At 42.0% G+C, this 23,411-nt stretch overlaps 1 protein-coding gene and 1 long non-coding RNA gene across 17 annotated transcripts in view; one reads left to right on the top strand and one right to left on the bottom strand.

The window, feature by feature from the left end:
* The window catches only part of LOC146398683 (uncharacterized), a 146,720-nt gene extending 134,359 nt beyond the window's left edge, over positions 1-12,361 (bottom strand). For all 6 annotated transcript variants that reach the window (XR_014819770.1, XR_014819771.1, XR_014819769.1 and 3 more), the window contains exon 1: positions 11,576-12,361. This is a non-coding gene — a long non-coding RNA (uncharacterized LOC146398683). The remainder of the gene's footprint in view (positions 1-11,575) is intronic.
* Positions 12,362-12,466: 105 nt separating this feature from the next.
* Positions 12,467-23,411, top strand: part of OXGR1 (oxoglutarate receptor 1) — a 177,253-nt gene continuing 166,308 nt past the window's right edge. For all 11 annotated transcript variants that reach the window (XR_014819763.1, XR_014819762.1, XR_014819764.1 and 8 more), the window contains exon 1: positions 12,467-13,071. The gene's annotated coding sequence lies outside the window, so the exon portion shown is untranslated. The remainder of the gene's footprint in view (positions 13,072-23,411) is intronic.

Below are 23,411 nucleotides of genomic sequence, written 5' to 3'. Positions count from 1 at the left end.
CACGGCCCTGGCATCTCATCTCCGGAAAGCAAGGTCAGTGTTAACGGTGGAAACCAGAGTGAAGGCGAGGGGCTGAGCTTCAAGGTGATGGGAAGTAGCTGCTTAAACATGCACGGGGTTCACCTGCCCCTGCGCTCTGCCCCGCCCTTCCTGCTTATTCTGCGGAGTGAGCTGGAAGAAGTCCCAGCCGTGGGGGGGATCGGGAGACGCCACTGCCACTTGAGTACAGACGTTAAATTGCACTTAAACACTGGGTGCATTAGTCTCCAAATTGTTCTGGGCACCGTTTCCCTCCCTGCCCCTCTGCCTGGAAGGTCGCAAAGAACCACTGACTGCCGTGGCTTTCCTTGTGCTCAGCACATGGAGCTGAAAGGCCAAAAGCAAAGGGAACATTAGTGACCCCAGGAACCATTCATCAGGCTTCTAACACCGGAGCGGGAGGTGGAGGGAGCACGACGATCACGTGTTCTGAGAACTGTCCAGATGCTGAGGGAACAGGTGATTTACTGGTGCAGAAAGCCAAGAAGAGCTGCCAAAGGGAGCAGGACCCAGGAGCTCAGCCACTAAATGATTTCGTAATGGCCTGAACGAGTCCTGGTGCCTCCCTTCAGACTTGACGGAATAGCAAAGGGTGCCCTTTGGACCAGGGAGAGAATCCGGATCATTAACCCGAGCTGGATGTTGTTTTGTTTTGTTTTTTTCCTAGCTGGATGGTTTTAAGATAAGAGGAAAGAGGATTGAAGCTACAGGGACCTGTGAATGGTATCGGAAGTTCTTTTTTTTTTTTTTTTACTGATTTGTATTTGTGGTTTCTTGAATTATGGAACACTCCCTTTTAAAAAATAAAGTTTTGGACTCTCATGCCAGGGTGTGTGCGTGTATGTCCAAATACACATATCAGACTTTATCATTCAACTTCGGAGAATTTTTATGCCCCTAAACTTACCCACTGGTTTAGGGAATTCTGCCCCTAAACTTACCCACTGGTTTAGGAATTCTGCCCCTAAACTTACCCACTGGTTTAGGAATTCTGCCCCGTATCGATTATGAGGGAAATGCTTTATCTAAGAACAAAATTCCCCCGTTCGGAAATTTTGAAAATATTTAATTAAGGGGGGGTGGGTATTCCTCATGAAAACAAATAAGTTAATATGAGTTTTTATCTTTGATTGAAGTTAAATTCTTGAATATTCATCTTTAGTTTCTCTTCCAGGCTTCCCTTGTCACTTTGTCACTTCCACAATTAAATATGGGTAAAACTTAGTCATCTATTAACAAAATGTGTATTTAACATTTATAATGTGCAAACAAATACGTGAAGAGCCCTGCCAAGGATGCAGAGATGAACAAGGCACGTTCTAGATGCTCAAAGAGGTTTCTGAACGGGCTGTAAAAACGAGATACTTAGAAGAGCAACTCCGATGCCACACAGAATGTGGCTACAGATAGGAATCCAAGATCCAAGGGGGAAAGTACCTTTCTGGGTGACATAAACTGGGACGGTTCCGTAAATGGCAGTTGTGCAATTTAAACAGATTAAAAGTGTTTTTCAAACTGTTTCATCCTGCACCTTCAGTGAGAAACATGTCATGTCACTGTCACCCACAGAGCCACATATATATCGGAAATAAAAATTGCACAAAGGAATATTTTATCTTATGGTGGATGCACAGCCTCTGCTATGCCCTCTTCTCCTCTACTGTTCTCCACTTATTTTCATGTAGCCAAAAAGCATGTTTGGAACTCACGATGTTTCTTTCACAACCCAACTGCTGTCAACAAGTTGATAAATGCTGCCTTGATGGATGGCAGGGGTGGGAGTACTTTGCCTGAGTCATATCAACTGAGATTTTCAGAAATCCTGTGCTACAGGTACCATTGTTTTCCCTGCTGAGCAAACTGGGACTTGGAGAGATGAAGTCACAGGTCAGAGATGGTGCAGCCTTTGGGTAGTGCAATAGGAATTAAACCCAGCTCCGTGTGACCATGCAAAAGCCCAAGATTATGAAAAGGCAGAGGGGTAGCGGTGTTTGGGGCAACGTGCAGTGTGACTGTGGTATAGGGATAAGTAGACATCCTGGGAGAGATGAGTATAAAAGGAATCCCAGTACTTTTAATACAGAATTTAACTAAAATTCTTCTTTGTCTTTAGCCCCTTGTCTCATCCTCAAAATCCTCATGGAAAATCGCCGTGCACCTATGGTCTAATTCTCCCATTGATTGGAAGTTATATCTATTAAGAAGCCCAACTTGACTCACAGGTGACCGTTGCAAACTTATATGCTTTAATGCCCAGGAAAACAGAAGAAAAAAGTAGGACAAGAAACCTGTTCTCAAAAACCCTTACTGGGCAGACAGAACCTATAGGCGTGAAATAACTCTAGGTACATTAAGCAGACATATGCACATAAAGTGAAATGTTATTTTTTTTTCAAATAAAATGTATAGGACAAATTACAGGGGCAATTTGGTGGTCAAGAAAGGGAGAAAACACTTTCAGTTGGCTCCAGGAATGCTTTAAGAAGTAGATGGGTTGGAGTTCCCTGGTGGCTCAGGGGGTTAAGGATCCAGCGTTGTCACTACTGTGGCTTAGGTCACTGCGGTGGCACAGGTTCGATTCCTGGTCCAGGGAACTTCCGCATGCTCTATGCACATGGCCAAGATAAAAAGACGTAGATGGTATTTAGAAGGGCAATACAAGAGGAAACCATTCCAGGTAAGATAATGACAAGGTGAAGACCAGAGATACTTGGGTCATGGGGGGGGGGGGGTTTAGCGAGAGAAGGGGGCATGAGAGGTGGAAGGAACTGCAGGAGGTCAGAAGGGTGGCAAAGCCGGTCAAGGCTGGGCCCGGTCTGCAGAAGACCCTCAGTGCAGTCCTCGCTAAATTACCATCTTCTGCAACTAACAGCAGGCGTGGACTATACATCTGATCTATCTAAACTGAGGATTTCATTATCACAGCAGCAGAGAGGAAAAATCTAAATTAACAAACCCCAAACCTAGACGGTGTTTATCACTTGAAGAGGTGCCTATTGCATTTTTAAAGTTATTGTTAATCTTACAATGATCATCACAACCCAATTTTATAGCATTTCCATCATGGTACAACTACAAATGTAATACATTCATTGAGTAATATTAAAAAAATAAAGAACATATAACACACACACAAGTTATTGTTAGTCTTATTTAAAGAACAGTATCCACATTTTGAACGGATCTGGGGACAGAGCTAATAAACAGTGATAATTGTATCTACATTCGGAAGAAATGCTCTCTGTGCCCAATGTGTCACTAAATGCCTTCCAAAGTAATACAAGATATTTTCTTTCCAAAGAAAGCACAGGACTTTGGACGGCGGGGTTCAACGCCTTAATTGTGACTATTGCTGCAATAATCCTAATCCAGTCCTACTCCAAAATATTATATTCCATGTTAACTTGCTGGATGGTTGGCCTTTTTAAAAATATGTTGCTTGATCAATAGAAAATAGATCTCAAGATATTCTTTTTGATTATTTGTGCTTTACATTCAACACAATATCATAAAAAGAAGAGTTATGAAATAGATCCACTTTGGCTGGCTAGTTGCCAAAAGCAACAACATTTCAGAAGAGACCTTTAACAACTTCCAAATCTAAGACAGATTCAACCGGAAATATGCCTCCAATAGTCCAACGCTTTCCTTCCAGAACAGGTCCAGTGGAAAGGAAGCAAAGAGGGTTCTCAGCCAATATTAAAGCACCAGTTTGGTTGGTAGTTGGGTGTGTGCCTCTGTGTGTGTGTGTGTGTGTGTGTGTGTGTGTGTGTGTGTGTGTGTGAGAGAGAGAGAGAGAGAGAGAGAGAGAGAGAGAACTCAGATGTTATTTTATCTATTTTGTGTGACTAAAAATGGTTTGACTGTCAAGCATTTGTTCTCAAAATCTGCACCTGTCTGAAATACAGTCGATTCTTGCTTTCCGGTGGTTACGATTTACAAAGTCACTGTGAATACGGAATTGGCGAGTACTGAATTGTTCTCCTAAATTCAGGAGAAATGCAGGGTTAGGTTTCTTTGAGCCTCTGGTCACATTTTTGCCAGCTGATTAATATATAACTTTGTTTTATGTGTGTTTCTGTTTAATATACCTTATATATGTTAAATATATACTATATATACCTTATATATGGTATATATTTAACATACCTTACTTTAATATATGTTACTGATTCGCTAACACTGAACTTAGTCAATGGTACTATCACTTATGCCTGAACAAACTTACTAACTTGAGGGAGTGTCCAATGTAGCTAAATATTGAAAACTAGAAATGAAAGAGTGTTGGATTTACTATATCCTTTTCTTGTAAAAACCAACCCCCAAAATGTGTGTGTTTGCGGTTGCACAAGCATCAAGCATGCACAACAGAGTTGAAATATAATAGCAGCAGCATGTTATCTTTATCTTAAGGCAGTAAAAGGGGGAATGGAGAAAAGAATATTAACTTTTCTTTATGCATCTTGTATTTTTTACATGAAGCATAAATTAAACGTTTTACTAATGTGTTTAAAATAAAACATACTCTGTACAATTTCAATGTATTTATAAAGAATACATGTGCCAATAAAATCAATAAGCCACTGGCTCTCTTTAGTTCAGCAGACGAAATCATAAATTCAACTGAGGAGGCATTATATCTATGACCACCAAGGAGAGGTTTTAAATTATTTAAATTAAATTAGAATTAGACTAAAATAATGCCAGTAGATTTGGAAATCTTGGTAGAAGTTTGGTTTTATAGAAAAGAGAAATGATCAAACTGAGGTGAGAAAAAAAACAGAAAATCTAGAGAAAAAATAACTTAAAAAATGAAAAAGTTTGTGTAACTAATCAAAGAATTACTTCTCCAACGAGACTAAGCCCTGATGATTTTAGCAGCCAATGCTTTTAAACAGATGATTTTACTACGATAAAAAAGGTCGAGGGAAGGAAAAACCTATAAAATTACTTTATCATTCCACTGAAGTAGAAATATATGCATGTGTGTCAAACACACACACACACACACACACACACACACACACACGCCCTGTAAAAATGAATGCATCTATCACCTTGTTGGGAAAGAAGTGTGAAACTAGAGAAACAGAAACTTTGAACAATGTTTGGAAGAAAAAGCAGACCGGATCAAAAGGGCATAGAAACCAGAGAAAGAAAAATATCACACGTGGAAAAGAAATGTGCAGGCCAAAACCACACTTTCCCCCATTGAAGCCCTGGGGCCACTTAAACTTGGAAGGGCTCATGCAATTCACAGAACAAAAGTTGAGTTGACTTTGAGTTCCAACCCAAAAAATGCAACAATTTTAATCTTGTATGCATTGAAGTACATTGATTAAATTTACAGAACTACTAATAAATACTACAATAAATAAATAATAGTAAGAATGACAGAACTATAATGAGAAATTGATGTCTGTCAAAACAATGGGAAACTTTTCAAGTGTGAATAATTGATCAACCACAAACCACCCCCCCAAATCAGAAAAGTTATAGAGGATGTAAACGACACAAATAATAAGTGTAATCTAGTAGATATTTGATATTACTAAAATAGCCACATATCTGTGAGACTGGAGCCCATCAAGAAAGAAGAAACCATGTCAAGTGTTTATAACAGGGGTGAGGGGATTTAGGGCAAGAAATTGGTTGCATATGTGATGGAAGAGTTGCAATGACAGATGGGTGCTGTTGAGCCAAGAGATTAGCAGCAGCAGGAAGCCACCACCACGCCAAAGCTGGGATCGGTAATAACAGACATCTTTTTCAAGCAGTTTTACCATAATTATTTGGAGAGGGATTTGGGGTCGAGGTTTGCTTTGCTTTTGCTTTTTTAAGGGATCTCTCCCCTTGCTCCTGGAGGGAGAGGTTCTGAGGCTCCTCTTCGTGGCTGCTGGAGGTCCAGGTCCAAGGGGAGAGCAACTTAATAAAGAGCATATGGTGGTCTGGGTCTGCTTCTTGACTTTCTAAAAAAAAAAATGCCTAAATATATTATATAAGGATCAGTTTCTGAAACAAATCTGCAGATTGAAGCAGGAGTATATTGTGTTCCAAAAAATTGTCCTGCAGAAAGCTTAGCACAAAGGCACATCCTGGTGACGTGGCTGAACCTCAGAGGTGAAGGGTTTCTTCACGCCTCCTGACAACAGCATCTCACCAAACTAGAGAGAGCCGTCATCAAGCCTCCAGCTCTAGGGGGCGCTGTGTTCTCCAGGCAAGAGTGACCGAGAATCAGCATCCCCAAACACTTTGCCTTTCATACCACCAGCTACATAATTGGGGAGGGGGGGAGCAAAAGGAAAATGTGGGGCCTCTTCTTTTAAGAATATTAAGAATTGCAAGGCCGTGAGAGCAGCCAAGCACGGGGTGCTCCTCCCTGTGGGACCTTGCACAGGCTGTACGTACACTCATGAAGACGGCCCTGCTTTCCAGGAAAAGGAAACACACAGGTGTGCATCCAAAGCATAGTGAGACCCCCCCCTCTTCAGCCAATTATTTGATGCCAAGAATCCAGACTGGAGTAAAACCAAGAACTTAGACATGAAGAGACTGCCCTGGTGGCGAGCCTTGAATGTCTCTCTGTGTGAAACAAATACTAAGCCACTCTGGGAATTATGGTTACAGACTAGAAGTATCTGACAATCAGAGGAAGGAGGAAATTGCCAATGCGCTCATCTAGCTCTGCAGGTCCTCAGCAGGTACCGCCCAAAGCTGTCATAGTAAATGAAACTTAAGGTCTCCATAGTCTCAAGGTTTTATTTGATATCTTTCCTTAATTTCAGAGAGGTCTTTTATTGGGAAGTAGCTCATGGGATGAAGAAACATTTATGTGACGGCTGAGGGATAGCCCTGGTTTTACTCAGTTTATTTTCCTTCTATTAAATTCAGATAAATTACATTTTCTGCTGTTTATTGAAAAGTATATGACCGCTTTCATGAAAGTCCAAGTGTTAATGATTACTCACAGATGATGGGATCTGAGTATTTTACTTTCATCCCTGCCTTTTCCGCAATAACTAAATTCTTCGTAAGTGGCATGTGTAAACAAAAGCTATATTTATTTTTTATTTAAAAAATCTGGCAAATATTCTCCCAACAAAAGGCTCCAGGTCACAGGATTTTATTGGTGAGTTCTACAACTTCAAGAAACAGAGTTTCTATATTGAGGTTTTTTAAAGCACTGAGAGCTAAAATTTTTCCAACTCCTACATCACCAATGCCAAACCAATTTATTAGGAAAAACTCGATAGCAATCATTTTGAATGTAAATATAAGTTGCCTTGAATATAAGTGAATATTACAATACTAAATAAAATACTTCCGGATCAGGACCCCTTCTGATGTGTGTGTGCGTGCGTGTGTGTGTGTGTGTGTGTGTGTGTGTGTGTGTGTGTGTGACTGGGAGCTACCCCACTGAGAAGTTGGACTTTGAGGCCCTAAGCCTCTCTTGCCTGGAAGTGATGTGATGGATGTGTTTTGTGTCCCCACTGAACCTCTGGTGGACTGAGGGATATGGAGAGCCAGGAGCAACAGAGAAGCCTCAGAGATGGGCAGAGCCTAGGGGGGACTGATTGGGTACAAACTGTGGAGGCCTAATTGTCACAATGCTTCTTCAGAGAAGCCACCTGCCCTGGGTGCCTGAAGACGGCGTGCCAAGGGGGATGGTAAGAGGGTCCACCAGGGTCCAGGCCAGTGAGAGGCTGCATTGCCTGCAGAGGGTTTTTAACTGTACTAAAACCAGCTACAGGTTGGTCTGCTTTTTATTATCACCATGTGTTTTCACTTCTACACAGTGTCAGTGATAAAATGCTCCTTTGTGAGAAAATCAGTTCCTTTTGGAATTAATTTTATACATATGTACATTTAAATTCTCCTACACTTAAGAAACATGCCACTTTACAGGGAATTTAGCTCTTCGATCTCCAAGCTATATGGTCAGTCACTAACATGTAGAATTAGTTACCGAGGACTTTTTCAAAGTAAGCTTGTAATGGTTTGGAAATTCCGAGCTTTCTTCAGGAACAATTTGTATCAACAACCTCTGTGATGCTACCTATCTCCATGTTTAAATAGTAAATTATAAATAAATAATGATAGCACCCTGATTTTAAAGACAAAGAAGCAAAAGATGTTATTTCAGTTCTATCAATCATATCATCTCTTGGATCTTTTTTCTTTTGGATTAAAAACTGTGAAACAGGACTCACTGTGAGGTGTAGTCTCTTTGATAAGTGAACGTTTTAATTCGCATGTGAAATATACGCATTTTTCTTCACGATTATTACTAGAGATAATTTTTGTAGTACAGAGACGGAGTGGGGAAAAGGAATCTTTCTTAGGGTGAAACACCTCCCTGTTCCTGAAACCCCTGCTACAGGGGTGATGTGACAGAGCCATTACAGCAAAAACAACTTCAAGACATGGGGCACATTTCCTGTTCCACCTATTTTAGTTGACAGGAACCCACTGAGCCCTCTGGACTGGGTCAGAGCCCCAAACTATTATAGGAAGGGGATCCCGTGGAAGAAAGAATGGATTTCTGAAATAGAGGCTGGTATTCTTATTATTTTGGATTTTTTCTGGGACTACTTCTGCTTCAGCCATAATATAACAACAGAAAATAAACTTGCCAGTAGAAAACCAGTCAAAACGAACGAGGCAACTATGCTCAGAGACTGGACAACAGGCAGTGCAGGACTGGGATTCCTGTGTGATTAGGGGAACAAAGGAGGTAGCCTCACTTTTCTTCTTAAAAAGAAGTTCTGGATAACAATGTGGGAGGGGGTCTAAACAGAGCACAGGGGTCTCTCTGAGGTGAGTCAACAGAGACGGGAGTCTGGGGAAAAAGAAGCCTCTGGAATTTCTGGATTAGGGTATGGAGAAGAAAGTACTATGCAGAATAAAAGCCTGTGCATGGGGTTTACCCCAAGTCCGAGGATGAATATGAACTTTCGGATTTGTAGGAAATGCTACGAATTGGCCACAGAACTACCAGGGAGCTTTAATCTGAACAAGTTTCAGAGCCCACAGAGTGAGCGGACTTCCTGTTCCCACCACCCACAGTAGAAAGCTGTACACCCAGGCACTCAGTAAGGCCATCAGCGGAATTCAGCATTAGTGGCGGGACTTGGCCAGACCCCCAAATGGCTTTAAACCCACACTAACAAAATGCAAAAGCTTCAAAATCATCAGTTGGTCCACAAGTAACTTCAGCAAAGTTCAAATGTCCTTCTAGGAAGATAACAAAACCCAGAACTCAGCAGTATAAATTCCACTATGCCCAGCACCCAGCACAAAAGTATCTTGTAATTAAATTATTTCCACAGAAAATGACTTCACTGTAATTCTATCAACCGTTTAAGGAAAAAATGATTCCAAAACTTCACAGATGCTTTAGCAAAAAGACCCACCTTATGAGGCATACTGGCACAAACCAAGAGCTTATAAGAAAACTATAGCTCACTATTTATCATGAAAATAAATAGGCCTTAAGAAAACAGAAAATCAAATCCGGCAATAAATTTTATCAGCAGGATATACAGGCATATATGTTGCACAAATATACACTCACATACATATATATATGCATACAAATGTATAACACACACTCATTCTATATATTAAATGTTATATATTAATTGAGCTATACTGATGTATATTATGCCTCCTTTACAATGATAAAAAGTATAAACGGAACAAATTTACTGGAAAATTGCAAATCCTACTTCTGTTAAGGGACTTATATGTAAATTATATAAAGAACTTGTGACTCAATAATAAAAAGACAAACCATCCAACGAATGAGCAGCGGATCTGAACAGCCATTTCTCCAAAGAAAAGAATGCAAATCATCAATAAGCAGGTGAACAATGTTCAGCATTATGAGTTATTAGGAAAAAGCAAATCAAAAGCATTTTGAGATACTACTCCCCACACTCTAGGACGGATATAATTAAAAAGTTAAAATAACTTTTAAGTTATTGGTGAGATAAGGATATGGAGATATCAGAACAAAACCTATACCTTATGCACTGCTTGTGGGGAATGTAAAATGGTACAGATACTTTGAAAAACGGACTGGCAGTTCCCTAAAAGATTAAACACAGCCTATCATTCAACCCAGCAATTCCATTCCTGGATATCTACCCGAGAGAAAGGAAGGCATATGTTCACGCGAAATCTTGTATAGCCATGTACATAGCAACATTATCCACAGTATCCAAGAAGGTAGAAGCAGCCAAATGTCCATCCACTCATGAATAAGATCAACACGATGTGGTATAGCTATACAACGGATTTTTTTTGGTGGCATTATTCGTGATAATCAAAAGGTGGCAAACAATACAAACGACTGGAGACCATGGAAACCGCTGAACGATGCAGTAAACAAATTTGGCGCACGTGCAAAAGCTCAACCACTAAGAGACAACTTTATCATCACCTGCACCAGATTTTGCTCATCAATACCTCACCTTCCCTAATAAAAGTCATGTGGGCTAAAGCCTGGGTGCCTTTGTTCTGCGCAACTGAGTGCCTCCCGGTCCCCCACTTTCTACGTGTAAGAGAGGCTAGTGTTTTATGATGCCTCGCCGGCCCCCGTCCCTCTTCCAGGACCTCCCGGTGCCCTGCAGCGCTGGCCGCGGCAACAAACATCTATCAATGAATGAATACACAAAATGTAGTATATTCACACAATGGATGTGGCCATAAAAAGGAACGAAGCAGTTCTATGATACCACGTGGATGAACCCTGAAAACATTACGCCAGTCAGAGGCCTACCTATTGTACGATTCTATTTGTACCAACGGCCAGAATAGGGAGATCTATAGAGACAGTACATGAGTAGTTGCTTAGGGCCCGGGGAGGGGGTAAGGGGATGGTGGGTTGGGGGTGACAGCTAAGGCATATGGGGTTTGAGGCCATGAAAATATTCTAAAACTGCCTGTGATGACAGTGGCATTACCTATGAGTACACTAAAAACTACTGAATTTTTTTTTTCTTTTTTAAAGTACAGTTGAGGTACTTGTGTCAATTTCTGCTCTACAGCATAGTGACCCACACCTACCTGAATTGGACACTTTAAATAGGGAAAGCATAAGGTATATGAAACTATATCTCAATAAAGCTTTTCTTAAGTCTGTCTTCTGAAGTCTGTTATTGGAACTGGGGCAGGTGTTGTCAGAGAAATAACACTCTAGCCACAAGTGCCAGGCTCCTTGGCCACCTGCAAAGGACTCTTTGGCCCAGAAACAAGCCATGCTCCTGAGAAGCCAAAACTGTGCCCTGAACCACAGTTTATGACAAAACACATGAGGTCAGAAGTCAAGAAACTGGGGACACCCTGACCTAGACTCCTCCCCAGGACAACAGCTGCCAATATAGACAGGCACTGGGCCCCAAAGGTGCCTCGGGAAGCAATCTGGATGAGACGCTGGGCCTGCAACGCCCCCTCCCCCACTGGGCAGCCTCCCAAAGGCCCCAACCAGGCGCTTCGAGGGCACCTCCCACGGTGTGGCCGGGCCCCCACTGACCTCTGGAAGGCCACACTGCGATGTCCAGGTGGGCGAAGACGATGGAAGAGGTGGGGCCCCTGGCCACGGGCTCCTCTCCTGGCTGTGTGACGGCCAGCAGGGCTTCTGCTTCCTGCGAGCAAGTCCCAATGTCTCTGTGGGCCCCGGGGGCGGGACGTGACCACTTCCATCCCCGAGGCTCCGGCCCCCCGGTCCTTGACAAAGAAGCTTCTCGGGCCATGCTGAAGGCCGAGTGCTCAAAGCCCAGGAGACTGGTGTCAACCCCCGCAGGCTCTCACCCCACATATGGTCCATGTCGCTGGGCACGTCTTGGACACCAAGGGCACCCAGCTGGTGAACTTGCACTCTCCACCCAGAAACGGGGCCTGGCAGAGTCTGCTGAGCAATTCCGGAATTCCAGCCGGCCTCTGTGTGTGCCTCTGCTAACACTGGAGCATATGGTGCAGCAACTCAAGGTCTCTAGGGCTGACCACCTCCTGCAGGACTGCCCATTCACAACAGTCCGCACTGTGTCCAAGGGAAAATGAGGGTAATTCGCAGTTAAAACTATCCCGTCCAGCAAAGCCCACTAAGGACCCTTGGATGGGAGGAGTAAGATAAAATCTAGGTGAAATGATCCAACCTCTTCTTTTGCAGGTAGTTTAGTTTCCTTTGCCTACAGGAGGCTGTCCGCAGAGGCCCTGCCCGAGATGTCAGGCTGCCATTCCCAGGACAGGAATGCTATGCCAAGCACCTGCGCTTCGACGGGCTGTGGGATCTGTGCGCAGACATGCTGCGCAGGACACTGAGATTAGGGGCGTGAGCAGCACAGCTCCGCCCCCCCCCCAGCACGCCAGGCCCCTCCCCAAGGACGAGAACCCTCTAAAGCAGCCCCGGAGGAGGCCTGTCCCCACCAGCGGAGGAGCGGGTGCTCTCAAGAGCTCAAGTTTGCATCTCTGTTCCAAAAAATGAAGCTTTCCTTTGCTTCTGAACCGAAGTCCCTCTTGTTCTACTGGCACCAGCGGCACAGGCAGAAGAACCCCCTTTGGGGACGGACTCCAGAGGGTCAGTCACGGTTGCACCGGAACCGGGCTTCAACTGTTGCTACATAAGACTTGCCAGTCTTCCAGGCATCTAGCAGCCTAAAGAGTAAGATGTTCCGAAGAGTTCTTCCCGGAGTGTTCTGTCTAGTTTGAACTCCAGCCCGTTAACACCGGTTAAGACCACCAATTTTCCAACTGGGCATGCGCGAGTGTCCAGCGACCTCCTGACGTCAGAGGCCCCTCCCAACTCCACCCTCAGCACGTGGGAAAGGCGCTATTTGCCTCCCCACCCCCCAAAAAACTCACAGCCCTTGTTCCCGCTGGTCGCTTGGCTGCCTGAGAACAAACCCTTTCTCTGCCTGAGGAGCCTCCGTATTGGGCTTGTTGCCCTGCGGGCAGATGAACTTGGTTCCGATTCAGAAGGAGGACTCTCAGGGGCTCCAGGTTCTCCAGGACCCAGCCAGTTCCTGCAAGGTAGGCCCCCGGGGTCCAACCGTTCATTGTCATGCTGGTGGCTGTGCAGCGCCACCTCCAGCCCGAGATGCTGGTTTGCCCAGACCCGCGGGTGCAGCGGGAAGTCTGGCAGAGAGGGTGCCTGGGCCTCAGTTCCCACATCCAGGGTGGGTGGAACAGAGGAGCTGGGTTCCCCGTGGAATATTATTTGACCCTAAAGAGGACCAAAGTAATGATATATAATATTACACGGGAGACTCTTGGAAACTATTACCCTAAATCAAAGAAATCAGTCATGAAAAACTACATATTACCTACATATTATATGGTTCTGTGTATATGAAATGTCCAGAATGGGTGAATCTGGAGTTCCCGTCGTGGATCAGAGGAAATGAATCTGGCTAATATTCATGAGGACTCAGGTTCAATCCCTGGCCTCTCTCAGTGGGTTGAGGATCCTGCGTTTGGTGAGCTGTGGTGTAGGTCTCAGATACAGATTGGATTTGGTGTGGCTGTGGCTGTGGCATAGGTCAGCAGCTACAGTTCTGATTCAACCCCTAGCCTGGGAACCTCAATATGCCACAGGTGTGGCCTTAAAAAAAAAAAAAAAAAAAGAACAGGTGAATCTGTAGAGACAGAGTAGACTAGCGGTTGCCTAGGGATTGGGGACGGGAGGGTTAGGGTGGGGGGTGATGGCTAAAGGATATGGGTTTATTGGGGCGTGTTGAAAAAGTTCTAAAATTGGTAGTGGTGATAGTTGCATAACTCTGAATACTGTGAAAAAACATTGCCTTGTATAGTTTAAGTGGGTGACTCGTGTGGTATGTGAATTATATCTCAATAAAGCTATAAGAAACAAATATATATATTTTAAAAGGAGTGGGTAAGAATGTGGGAAAAAATGCGACGTTTCAGGTACTGAGGAGGACTAAATTGGGGCAACACAATGGAGCAGTTTCGTAGCACAGAGTAAAATGAAAAATCAAATGCTCTGTGACCCAGAAATTCCACTTTTATGTGTGTGATCTGAAGTAGTTTCTACCCCATCCGTGATTAGGTAAAGAGCTTGACCAGAATGTAAACCAGTGTATCACTTCCTTCTCGAAAAAGGCTTGCTGTGAAACGTCAAGTGAACTAAAACATGTGCTTTGTGGCAGAGCTGACCTTCTCGGTCCCAGACTCCCCACCTCGCCATGCCTATAATAATTTGTGGATGAACGGCCACTTTGTGGACAAACTTTAAATAGCACCAGTCTAGAGAAACTTGCCCGTGTGCACAAATAAATGTTATAAACGATTGCAGCAATGAGAGTGAAAAACTCGAAACCATCTAATAATCAGTAGCAAATGAATCAATAAATTGTGGAATGCTGATTCAATAGACTACCATATAGTCACTGAAAGGAATTTAATACATATTTTTATATGACCAGGTCTCGAAGTGAGTGATTTTGAATATAAAAAGAATATAACATCATTTACATTAATAAAATAAAATCCCACACTAATCGATGCTCTTTTAGGCTCCCAGCAACCTAAAAGCATTTTTTTTTTTTTTTTGGTAGACTAGAAAATATATACTAAATACATGACAGTGGCTACCTTTGGAGAGGAATTCAGACTGGGAGTAGAGAGCAAAGTGACTTTAATTTTATCACAATGCTTTATTATGTCTATTTAAAAAAAAAGATTTGAATCACATGTGTCAAAAATGTTAACAACTTTCAGTACTGGCTGGTAGGTTCAGGGATTCTTGATATGTGTTATTTGTACTTTTCTGTATTTTTAAATTTCTCAAGAAAAACAACACAATGAGGTGGCTGTACTTTTAGTAAATTATGGCTGCACGTTACCCAGATATCTGCTCCAGTTATATTGAGAAACTGGAAGTGTGAAACTCCACCATCTGTTAAAGAAAGCTTGACATCCATGAAAAGCATGGAAACATCAAAGACTGACGTTTAAGGCAGATGACAGAGCAGATATGGTTGAGGACATTTGGGCAACCGTCGTAACCATTTGGGCAACTACTCCTGGAACTAAAAATCAGATTCCATCACAGAGTCAGGGAGGAGCATCTAGCTCTTCAAGATGAAGTTATCAAGGATATTGATTAAGGTTTCATTTATGACTTTTCATTAATTTTCCTTCTCAGTGGGTCTGAAGAGCTTTTTTAGTGGAAGTAAACTTGTTAAAAGTGCAAGCTGTTCCAAGGAATCCTTATGTCTGTTCCAGTCTGTTATTTTATAGGATGAAAGTGTTAAGTGTGGGGAAGAGCCCAACATCAGTTGAAGACTCACAGCTTAAGCCCACCACCCTCCTTCTCTAGAAATGAATTGTTTCTCTGACTCATCCATGCTCAGACAAATGCATTAAAAAGGCACTTAACGTGACTGCGAGGTTATTTCCTTGCTGAACTTTTGAGCTGGAGACCTGCTGAGCACTGACTATGGTGCAAATTTCTGAAAGTAGGTGCTTGCTGTGTAAGTACCTCTTTTGATAAATAATCCCCCGGTTAATAAGTAATTGTGCAATTGTGCAGTCATTTTTTTTTTACTGTCAAAAATATCAGTTTTCTTATGTTCCAGTTTCTTCCATTGGCTTGAGGCAGACACATCTACAGATTATAAGTCACAATATTGATCTCGATGAGTTCATAGAGCTGAGGACTTTTAGAGAAAATAAAGTTTGGGGCTTTATTTATTCATTCAATTAAACCAACTTTTATGTAGTCTTTACTAAGTCCTGGATACTTTGGAAGGCACTGAAAACACAAAAATGAAAATGACATTTCCTGCCTTGTGCAGGTTGTCAAATAGTAAGGAAAACAGACACGAAAACAATGGTTCGGTGAAAAGCTACAAGATAATTGCGACACTTTTAAGGTCCATGGCAACCATGCTTTCCTTTTTCACAGCTATATTCTCAGAACTTAGCCTAATGCCTAAGGCATTGACTCTGCTCAATGAAGGTCTTATTTAATAATGAGCAAAAAGTACCGCAGAAGGAAAAGTGATTATGATAAAAACTCTTTTTTAATCCGTTATTATCAAGGACAGTTGCTTAATCAAATAATTTGGACGAAGTGGGTCACTAAAGAAAAGAATACCTATCAATAAATATTTGTTGGCGTTCCCATTGTGGCTCAGCAGGTTAAGAACCTGACTAGTATCCATGAGGATGCAGGTTCGATCCCTGGCCTCACTGGGTGGGTTAAAGGATTCGGCATTGCCACAAGTTGTGGTGTAGGTTGCAGACGTGGCTCAGATCTGGCATTGCTGTGACTGTGGCATAGGCCAGCAGCTGCAGCTCTCATTTGACCTCTAGCCTGCGTATTTCCGTGTGCTGCAAGCACAGCCCTTAAAAAAAAAAAAAAAAAAAAAATTGAATGTACTATGTACTGGGTGGAAGAGAATAAATATTTGAAGGGTAAATGAAAGGCTTAACGTAATAGGTAAATAGATTTTAAATAAGAAAAAAGAATACCCAACGAAACTTAAAACATTTTATTAGAAATAAAACATTTGGGGGGTTGTTTGTTTTTTGTCAGTCCTCTGAGAAAGGGTCAAGCGTTTTTGCATGTCTAAGCCCACAGCCTAGAAAACTGAGGCTTCCTTCTTGTGTAAACCCTATTTCTAATGAATCCTCAATGATTTCCAGTTTCAGTGTATTTATGGACCAGTGAATTCAAAACAACTTGCATAAAGCACCTAATAAGTTCCTTATCCCTCTAGATTTTTTATTGTTTTCCAAAAATTTCACACTTGTTTTATCTATTAGTTCTTGCATCATTTTTGCCTTTTTGAAGACTTACCTTCAGCCAGTCTTCTGAACAGGGCATTCACACTGGTTTTCAGAGAAACATATCTTTTTCCCATGCAGATTCTCTTGGTTGGTGTAAGCTTTAATTAAATTATGTGATTACATTCAGAAAACTAAATATAGAGCTACCATATGACCCAGCAATCCCACTCTTGGGTGTATATCCAGACAGAACTTTCATTGAAAAAGATACATGTGCCCATATGTTGCAGCACTATTCAGAATAGCCAAGACATGGAAACAACCTAAATGTCCATTGAAAGATGAATGGATTAAGAAGATGTGGTACATATACAGGATGGAATACTACTCAGCCATAAAAAAAGAACAAAATAATGCCATTTGCAGCAACATGGATGTAACATTAGATTCTCATAGTAAGTGAAGAAAGAGAAAGACAAATACAATATGATATTACTTATATCTGGAATCTAATGTACGGCACAGATGGACCTTTCCCCAGTAGAGAAACTTGGAGAGCAGTCTTGTGGTTGCCAAGGGGGAGGGAGATGGAGGGGGAAGGGACTGGGAGTTTGGGGTTAGGAGATACAAACTATTGCATTTGGGGTGGGTAAGCAATGAGATCCTGCTGTATAGCACAGGGAGCTATATCTAGTCACTTGTGATGGAACATGACAGAGGAGAATGTGAGAAAAAGAATGTATATATATATAATGACTGGGTCACTTTGCTGTGCAGTAGGAATTGACATAACACTGTGAATCAACTATAATGGAAAAAATAAAAAATCATTAAGAACATAAAATTATATGATTCCAGTAACCACCGGTACAAGTGGGTCGATGTGAGTCTTGGTGAGGACATGCTGGGAGAAGCATTGGGAGCACCAAAGAACATTCCAGATGAAGACTGCCCTGGGTGTGACATGGGCATTTTACAGAGCAAGGGACATGCTCATCAAGACAAAAAACTTTCGGTAGGGAAGATTGTTAAGAGGGACCATCCAGTGTCAGATGAGTTGATGCCAAAGCCAAATTTAAAAGATGATGAAGATTTTCTAGACTGGGAAGAAAACTGCCTCGGACAGGGAGACAAGTTGTGCAAAGTTACAGAGTTCTTAAATAGGGCTGCACTTAAGTGGGGGGGTCTGATTTATTGAGTTGTTTCTTAATAAGAGTGTTTTTGAACCAGGAATTGCTTCCCCAAGAGTGATCTACCAGGATTATCCACCAGTCTTTTCTAAGGTGGTTAACTGAGATAATATAATTGCTATTTGCATAACCCTATTATCAAGCATACCCTCTCTGAAGAGCTAACATTTGACTTTGCATGAGGATAAAAGGAAGGAAGACAGGCGTTCCCGTCGTGGCGCAGCGGAAATGAATCCATCTAGGAACCATGAGGTTGTGGGTTCGATCCCTGGCCTTGCTCAGTGGGTTAGGGATCCAGGGTTGCTGTGAACCGTGGTGTAGGTTGCAGATGCGGCTCGAATGTGGCATTGCTATGGCCCTGGCTACAGTTCCAATTAGACCCCTAGCTTGGGAATCTCCATATGCCACTAGTGCGGCCCTAAAAATACAAAAAAAAAAAAAAAAAAAAAAAAAAAGGAAGACAAGCAGGAGAGGGAGAAATTCTTCAAAACAAAAACTTCCTATGAGGCAAACTCTGACTTACTATGTTACCTTACCCTGTATCTTTATCTAGGGGGTCTTTTTAAGTCTCCAAAATTGAAAGAGCAGCTTTCGAAATCATTTGGCTTATTCACGTAGATATCCATCCTTCTCGACCACCTCCCAGCCACACACATGATACATACCTACTCAGTCCCTTTTGAAAATAGAATTGCATTTTAAAATATGAATGTAAGACCTGTCATAACCTCATCATGTCAGAGTGACTGTATTGTAAAAAACGATCATTATATTCCAATTCCATACCTAAATGTCCACGAAGAGCCTTCCCCCCAGAAAACCAGTATTTCATTATGAGGCCTCACAAGATTTACAGAATGATTCTTGTCAGATCCTTAAAGAGCTACACAGGAGTCATCATCCCTTAATTGAAAGGTTTTCTTTAATTGAGAAGTTATAATTTTGTATCCCAAAGAAGGAAGGCATATTGAAAGCGTATTGTACAGATTGCTCGATTTTTAATGGTTTTTCGGGAAAATTCTCCCTCTACGATGCTGAAATTCTCCTGTCAGAAATCTTTCTCGTGTTTCCAAATACCTAGTTTATAGTGGGTTTTAACAGGCCTGTTTCAAACTGTACAAAAAAATTTTCTCAAAAAACAAAACCAGGAGTTCCCTTCATGGCTCAGTGGAAGTGAATTTGACTCGTATTCTTTAGAATGCCGGTTCAATCCCTGGCCTCGCTCAGTGGGTTAAGGATCCGGTGTTGCCATGAACTGTGGTGTAGGTTGCAGACGCAGCTCAGATCTGGCATTGCTGTGGCTGTGGTGTAGGCTGGTGGCTATAGCTCCGATTCGACCCCTAGCCTGGGAACCTCCATGTGCCGTGGGTGCAGCCCTAAAAAGACAAACAGACAAACAAAACATGGAAACCAGGAAATAGAAACAAATATTCATTAGTCATTTTTGCTTTTAGTGCTCCTTTATTGCAGCTAGAGAAGATCTACTTTAATGCTTTCCTCAGTTTTTAATGGATAAATATGTATTTTAGTTTAATTTGTACCAAAAAAACCCACGTGCTTTTAAAAGTTAAAATGTCTGGTGAAAGAAAAGAGAGGTCTCTGTCCATTTGTTCTCCTTCATTTAAAAATCTTGTAGCCTTTTTTTTTTTTTCAGGAGCTGACCTCACGATGTTGTCTTCATTGATGTATAGTTGGTTTACAATGGTGCGTTAGTTTCAGGTGTATAGAAATGTGATTCAGTTTTATATGTAAATGTAATTTTTCAAATTCTTTTGCTTTATAGGTTAATATAAAATACTGAGTACAGGTCCCCGTGCGATGCAGTAGGTCCGTGCTGCTCATCTGCGTTATATACAGTAGTGTGAATGTGTGAATCCCAGACTCTTACAGTATCCCCCCCCTCCCTTTTCTAGATTCCGCATTATGAGCACTATTGTATGATATTTGTCCTTGGCTGACCTCACTTCGCGTGATCATCTCTGGGTCCATCCATGTTGCTACAAACGGCATTATTTTATTCTTTTTAGGGTTGAGTAATATTCCATTGTACATGTGTACTACATAGTTATCCAGTCATCTGTCCGTGGACAATTAGGTTGTTTTCATGTCTTGACCATGGTAAATAATGATTTTCAAAAATATACACTTTCTTTGACAAGTGTGTTTTCTGACTGGATAGGCCATCAGAGTTAGCGTTGAATTCTAAGGGAAAACAGGGAAGAAACCTCTTAGGAGCCTGGACATCATCACCTCACTTTAAAAACCTACTCTTTTTCTACTTGGAAGTAGCCTGAGAGAGGAAGACAGTGCTGTGTCCCCACCTTGTGGCTTAATGTGTACCATGAGACAGAAAGAGCTAAAATCGGTGTTGGAAATGCATATTTTTCCCATTGATTCAACCTAAAATTTGTCATCCAAATCATCTCCTTTACCAGACCCCTCACCTGGAATACATTACCCCACATGCTCCCGCGCTCGGTCTCTCTCTCTCTCTCTCTCTCTCTCACACACACACACACACACACACACACACACACACACACACCCTTAACCCTTGTTAATGACCATACCTATTTATAGCCTTACACACACACACACACACACACACACACACACACACACACACACACACACACACACACACACACACACACACACACACACACACACACACACACACACTTAACCCTTGTTAATGACCATACCTATTTATAGCCTTTCCAGTCTTCAGTGGGCTAAAATGTATCCTTCAGGTAGATTGCAATTGGGAATATGAAACCGAAAACTTTACCTTAAGTAATTCCTCTTCTCCAGAAAAATTTTTCCATTCCCCCCACCCACCCCAAAAAAAGAAAGACTGTTTCTGAAAGCTTAAGATTTAGCCAGTTAAATTTTGGAGTATTTGAAACTTTCACCTTCCCAAAAGCTATCTCTCCAGCTTCCATGAAATGTCTGTGTAGATTAGTCATGCGCAGGATAAACTAAGTTTTAAATTCTCAGTTCTTTAGCATCGATCAACTACTGTGCAAATCAGGAAACCCGCACTCCATCTTTGTCATCCCTGAGCCTCACGGCGTCACCAGGATGCGGCTGGAAATGACAAGGGGTCGGGGGGTCAGGACCCCTGACAGGCAGGAGGCATAAAGACAGGCCATAAAGGCTGTAGCCCATGTGTCTACCTAACCCGTGAATCAATATACTAAATAAAAATCAACACAGCATAGACTGCGTTTCTTGGAGAGAGACGTCAGGCTTTTGAGACGTGCATCATTCCTGATACCCAAGAATGTGCAGATTGTTTTGCTTAGAATCACTCCTGGCACCTTCTGAGACTGGCAAGAGCAGAGAGGTCTGTAGCTAATAAAACCACAATTTTAAATCAGGATCAGTGCTAGGCCTTGGATGGCGGGCAAGTGGGGAGGGTCAGGGAGGCAAGACAATGATCAGGACAGTTTTGCATCTTAAAAAAGACAGTGGAAATTACTGTTTTGTCACAGTGTTTGAGATGATAAAGTTTGAAAGGAAACTCTTCCTGGATGGCAGCTATGAAGCTCTCGGAAGGAGCAAAGATGCCGAGATTTTCAATTTATCAAATTGAGCCAAGAGTTAAAACTATCATGAAACACTTGTCTGAGCATGGGGAACCGTCTGCTTACTGTAGGCTTCCTATTTAAAATCTTCGTTAGATTGGATAGATATTAGAAAGTGGGTTGGTGCCAGGTCCAAAGACATTGCCTGGACAATAAAAGTGATTCCTTATTCGTATTTCCGAACCACACAAGAAATCATTTAGTGTTTACATGGCTTCCGAGGTGTTAGGACATGTTCCTATTTTAAATCTTAAAACTCCACTATGGCAATGGGTTTGTGAGATAGACCTCCCTAAGACCAAAGCTGTTATAAAAGTTATTTCAAAAAACATTTTCCATTTCGCTTTTTTCACAGTGAAGGTAAGAATACAGTAGTCCGTATAGTATACTTAGTATGGTATACTTGGTATAAACAAAATTCAAACACTGATAAAGAGGAAAGTGCAGATCCTTTTTATGTAAGGTGAAGATGAGATATGGAATGAGGCTCCTGGCCTGGTGATTAAAACATCTAGGAATGCCACAATCTGACAGGGAGGTTTTCTGGCACTTCCATCAGAAAGTCTGTGTACAGATACTCACAGGGGCTGCCACTAGGGGGCAGGCAAGCCCACTTTTGTGATGGAGGCTTCAAATAATTTTTTGCAGATCTGATGAGGAAGCAAAAATCCTGATAAAGAAACGGAAAGAACTTGGCAACTTCTTAAAACAATGGGGAAAAAAAGGAAGTCTCGGCTGTCTATTTTTGCTCAATTCAATTAAAAAAACTGACAGCTATGCATTTTTTATGTATATGCAAAGGAACAAAACACACTAGTGAAACAGTGCCTAAGAGTGGGGATCCCAGGACAATTGTCCCTCCGTATTGGAGGGGATTGGTTCCAGAACCCCAGTAGATACCAAATCTCGGGGATGCTCAAGTCCCTTCTATGAAAAGTGGTATTATTTGCCTATAACCTATGCACATCCTCCTGCACACATTTAGTCATTTCTAGATTACTTATAATACCTACTGCAATGTAAATACTGTGTAAGTAATTATAAATACATTGTAGAGATCAGAGAAACAGTTGCCAGTGTGCAGCAGCAAATTCAAGTTTGTCCTTTGGAACTTGCTGGAATTTTTTTTTTTTTCTGAACTTTTTTTTTTTTTTTTTTTTTTTTTAAATCCATGGTTGGTTGAATTCAAGGATGGAGAACCTGCAGCTACAAAGTGCCGACTGTACAGGTGATAGAGTCAGACAGCAGGGGACCAGCTTCCAGGCAGGTGGCCACATGAGGTTGGAGAAGTAAGCAGGGTCGTGTCCTGCAAGATCGTTAGTCCAGTGCGGCTAACAGTCCCTGCAGTGTTCAGGTATCTGCCTTTCCTGCTGTATGGATACCTTTGTAAATGGCAGCAGTCTCCTTTGGGAAAGGAGATACTGATATGGACAGGAAGGCTTCGGATGGCCCCTGTTGGAGTGCGAGCACATAGGGTACCTTAGATGGAGTCCTGGTCCAGGGCTGGCTCTCAGTGGGTCCATGGATGACACGGTGGCCACTTCCTCCATCCCAGATGTATAAAGGGGATAGACAGAGATGGACTGAACGATAAGATATGGGGAAAGTTAATGCTAAGAACAAGAAAGCTAGTGTGACTATGTTAATGCCAGACAAGATAGACTTTGGAAAAAAAACAAAAAAAGATAGACTTTGAGACAAGGAGCCTTGCCAACGGTATGCAGGGAACTGTCATGATGATGAGAGAGTCATTTCATCAAAACATAAAAAGCACGCATGTGTATGCCTCAGTAACAGCGTTTCAAAGTGTGTGAGGCGAAAATGGACAGAATTACAA

Source organism: Sus scrofa, chromosome 11 (assembly GCF_054392235.1).
Source record: "Sus scrofa isolate SSC_HxYL_T2T_F1_AM1 chromosome 11, Sscrofa_HxYL_maternal_Yorkshire_Landrace_v2.0, whole genome shotgun sequence".
Classification (NCBI taxonomy): Eukaryota; Metazoa; Chordata; class Mammalia; order Artiodactyla; family Suidae; genus Sus; species Sus scrofa.
The sequence above is the reverse complement of the archived record's forward strand: the minus strand, read 5'-3'. Positions and strand labels throughout refer to the sequence as shown.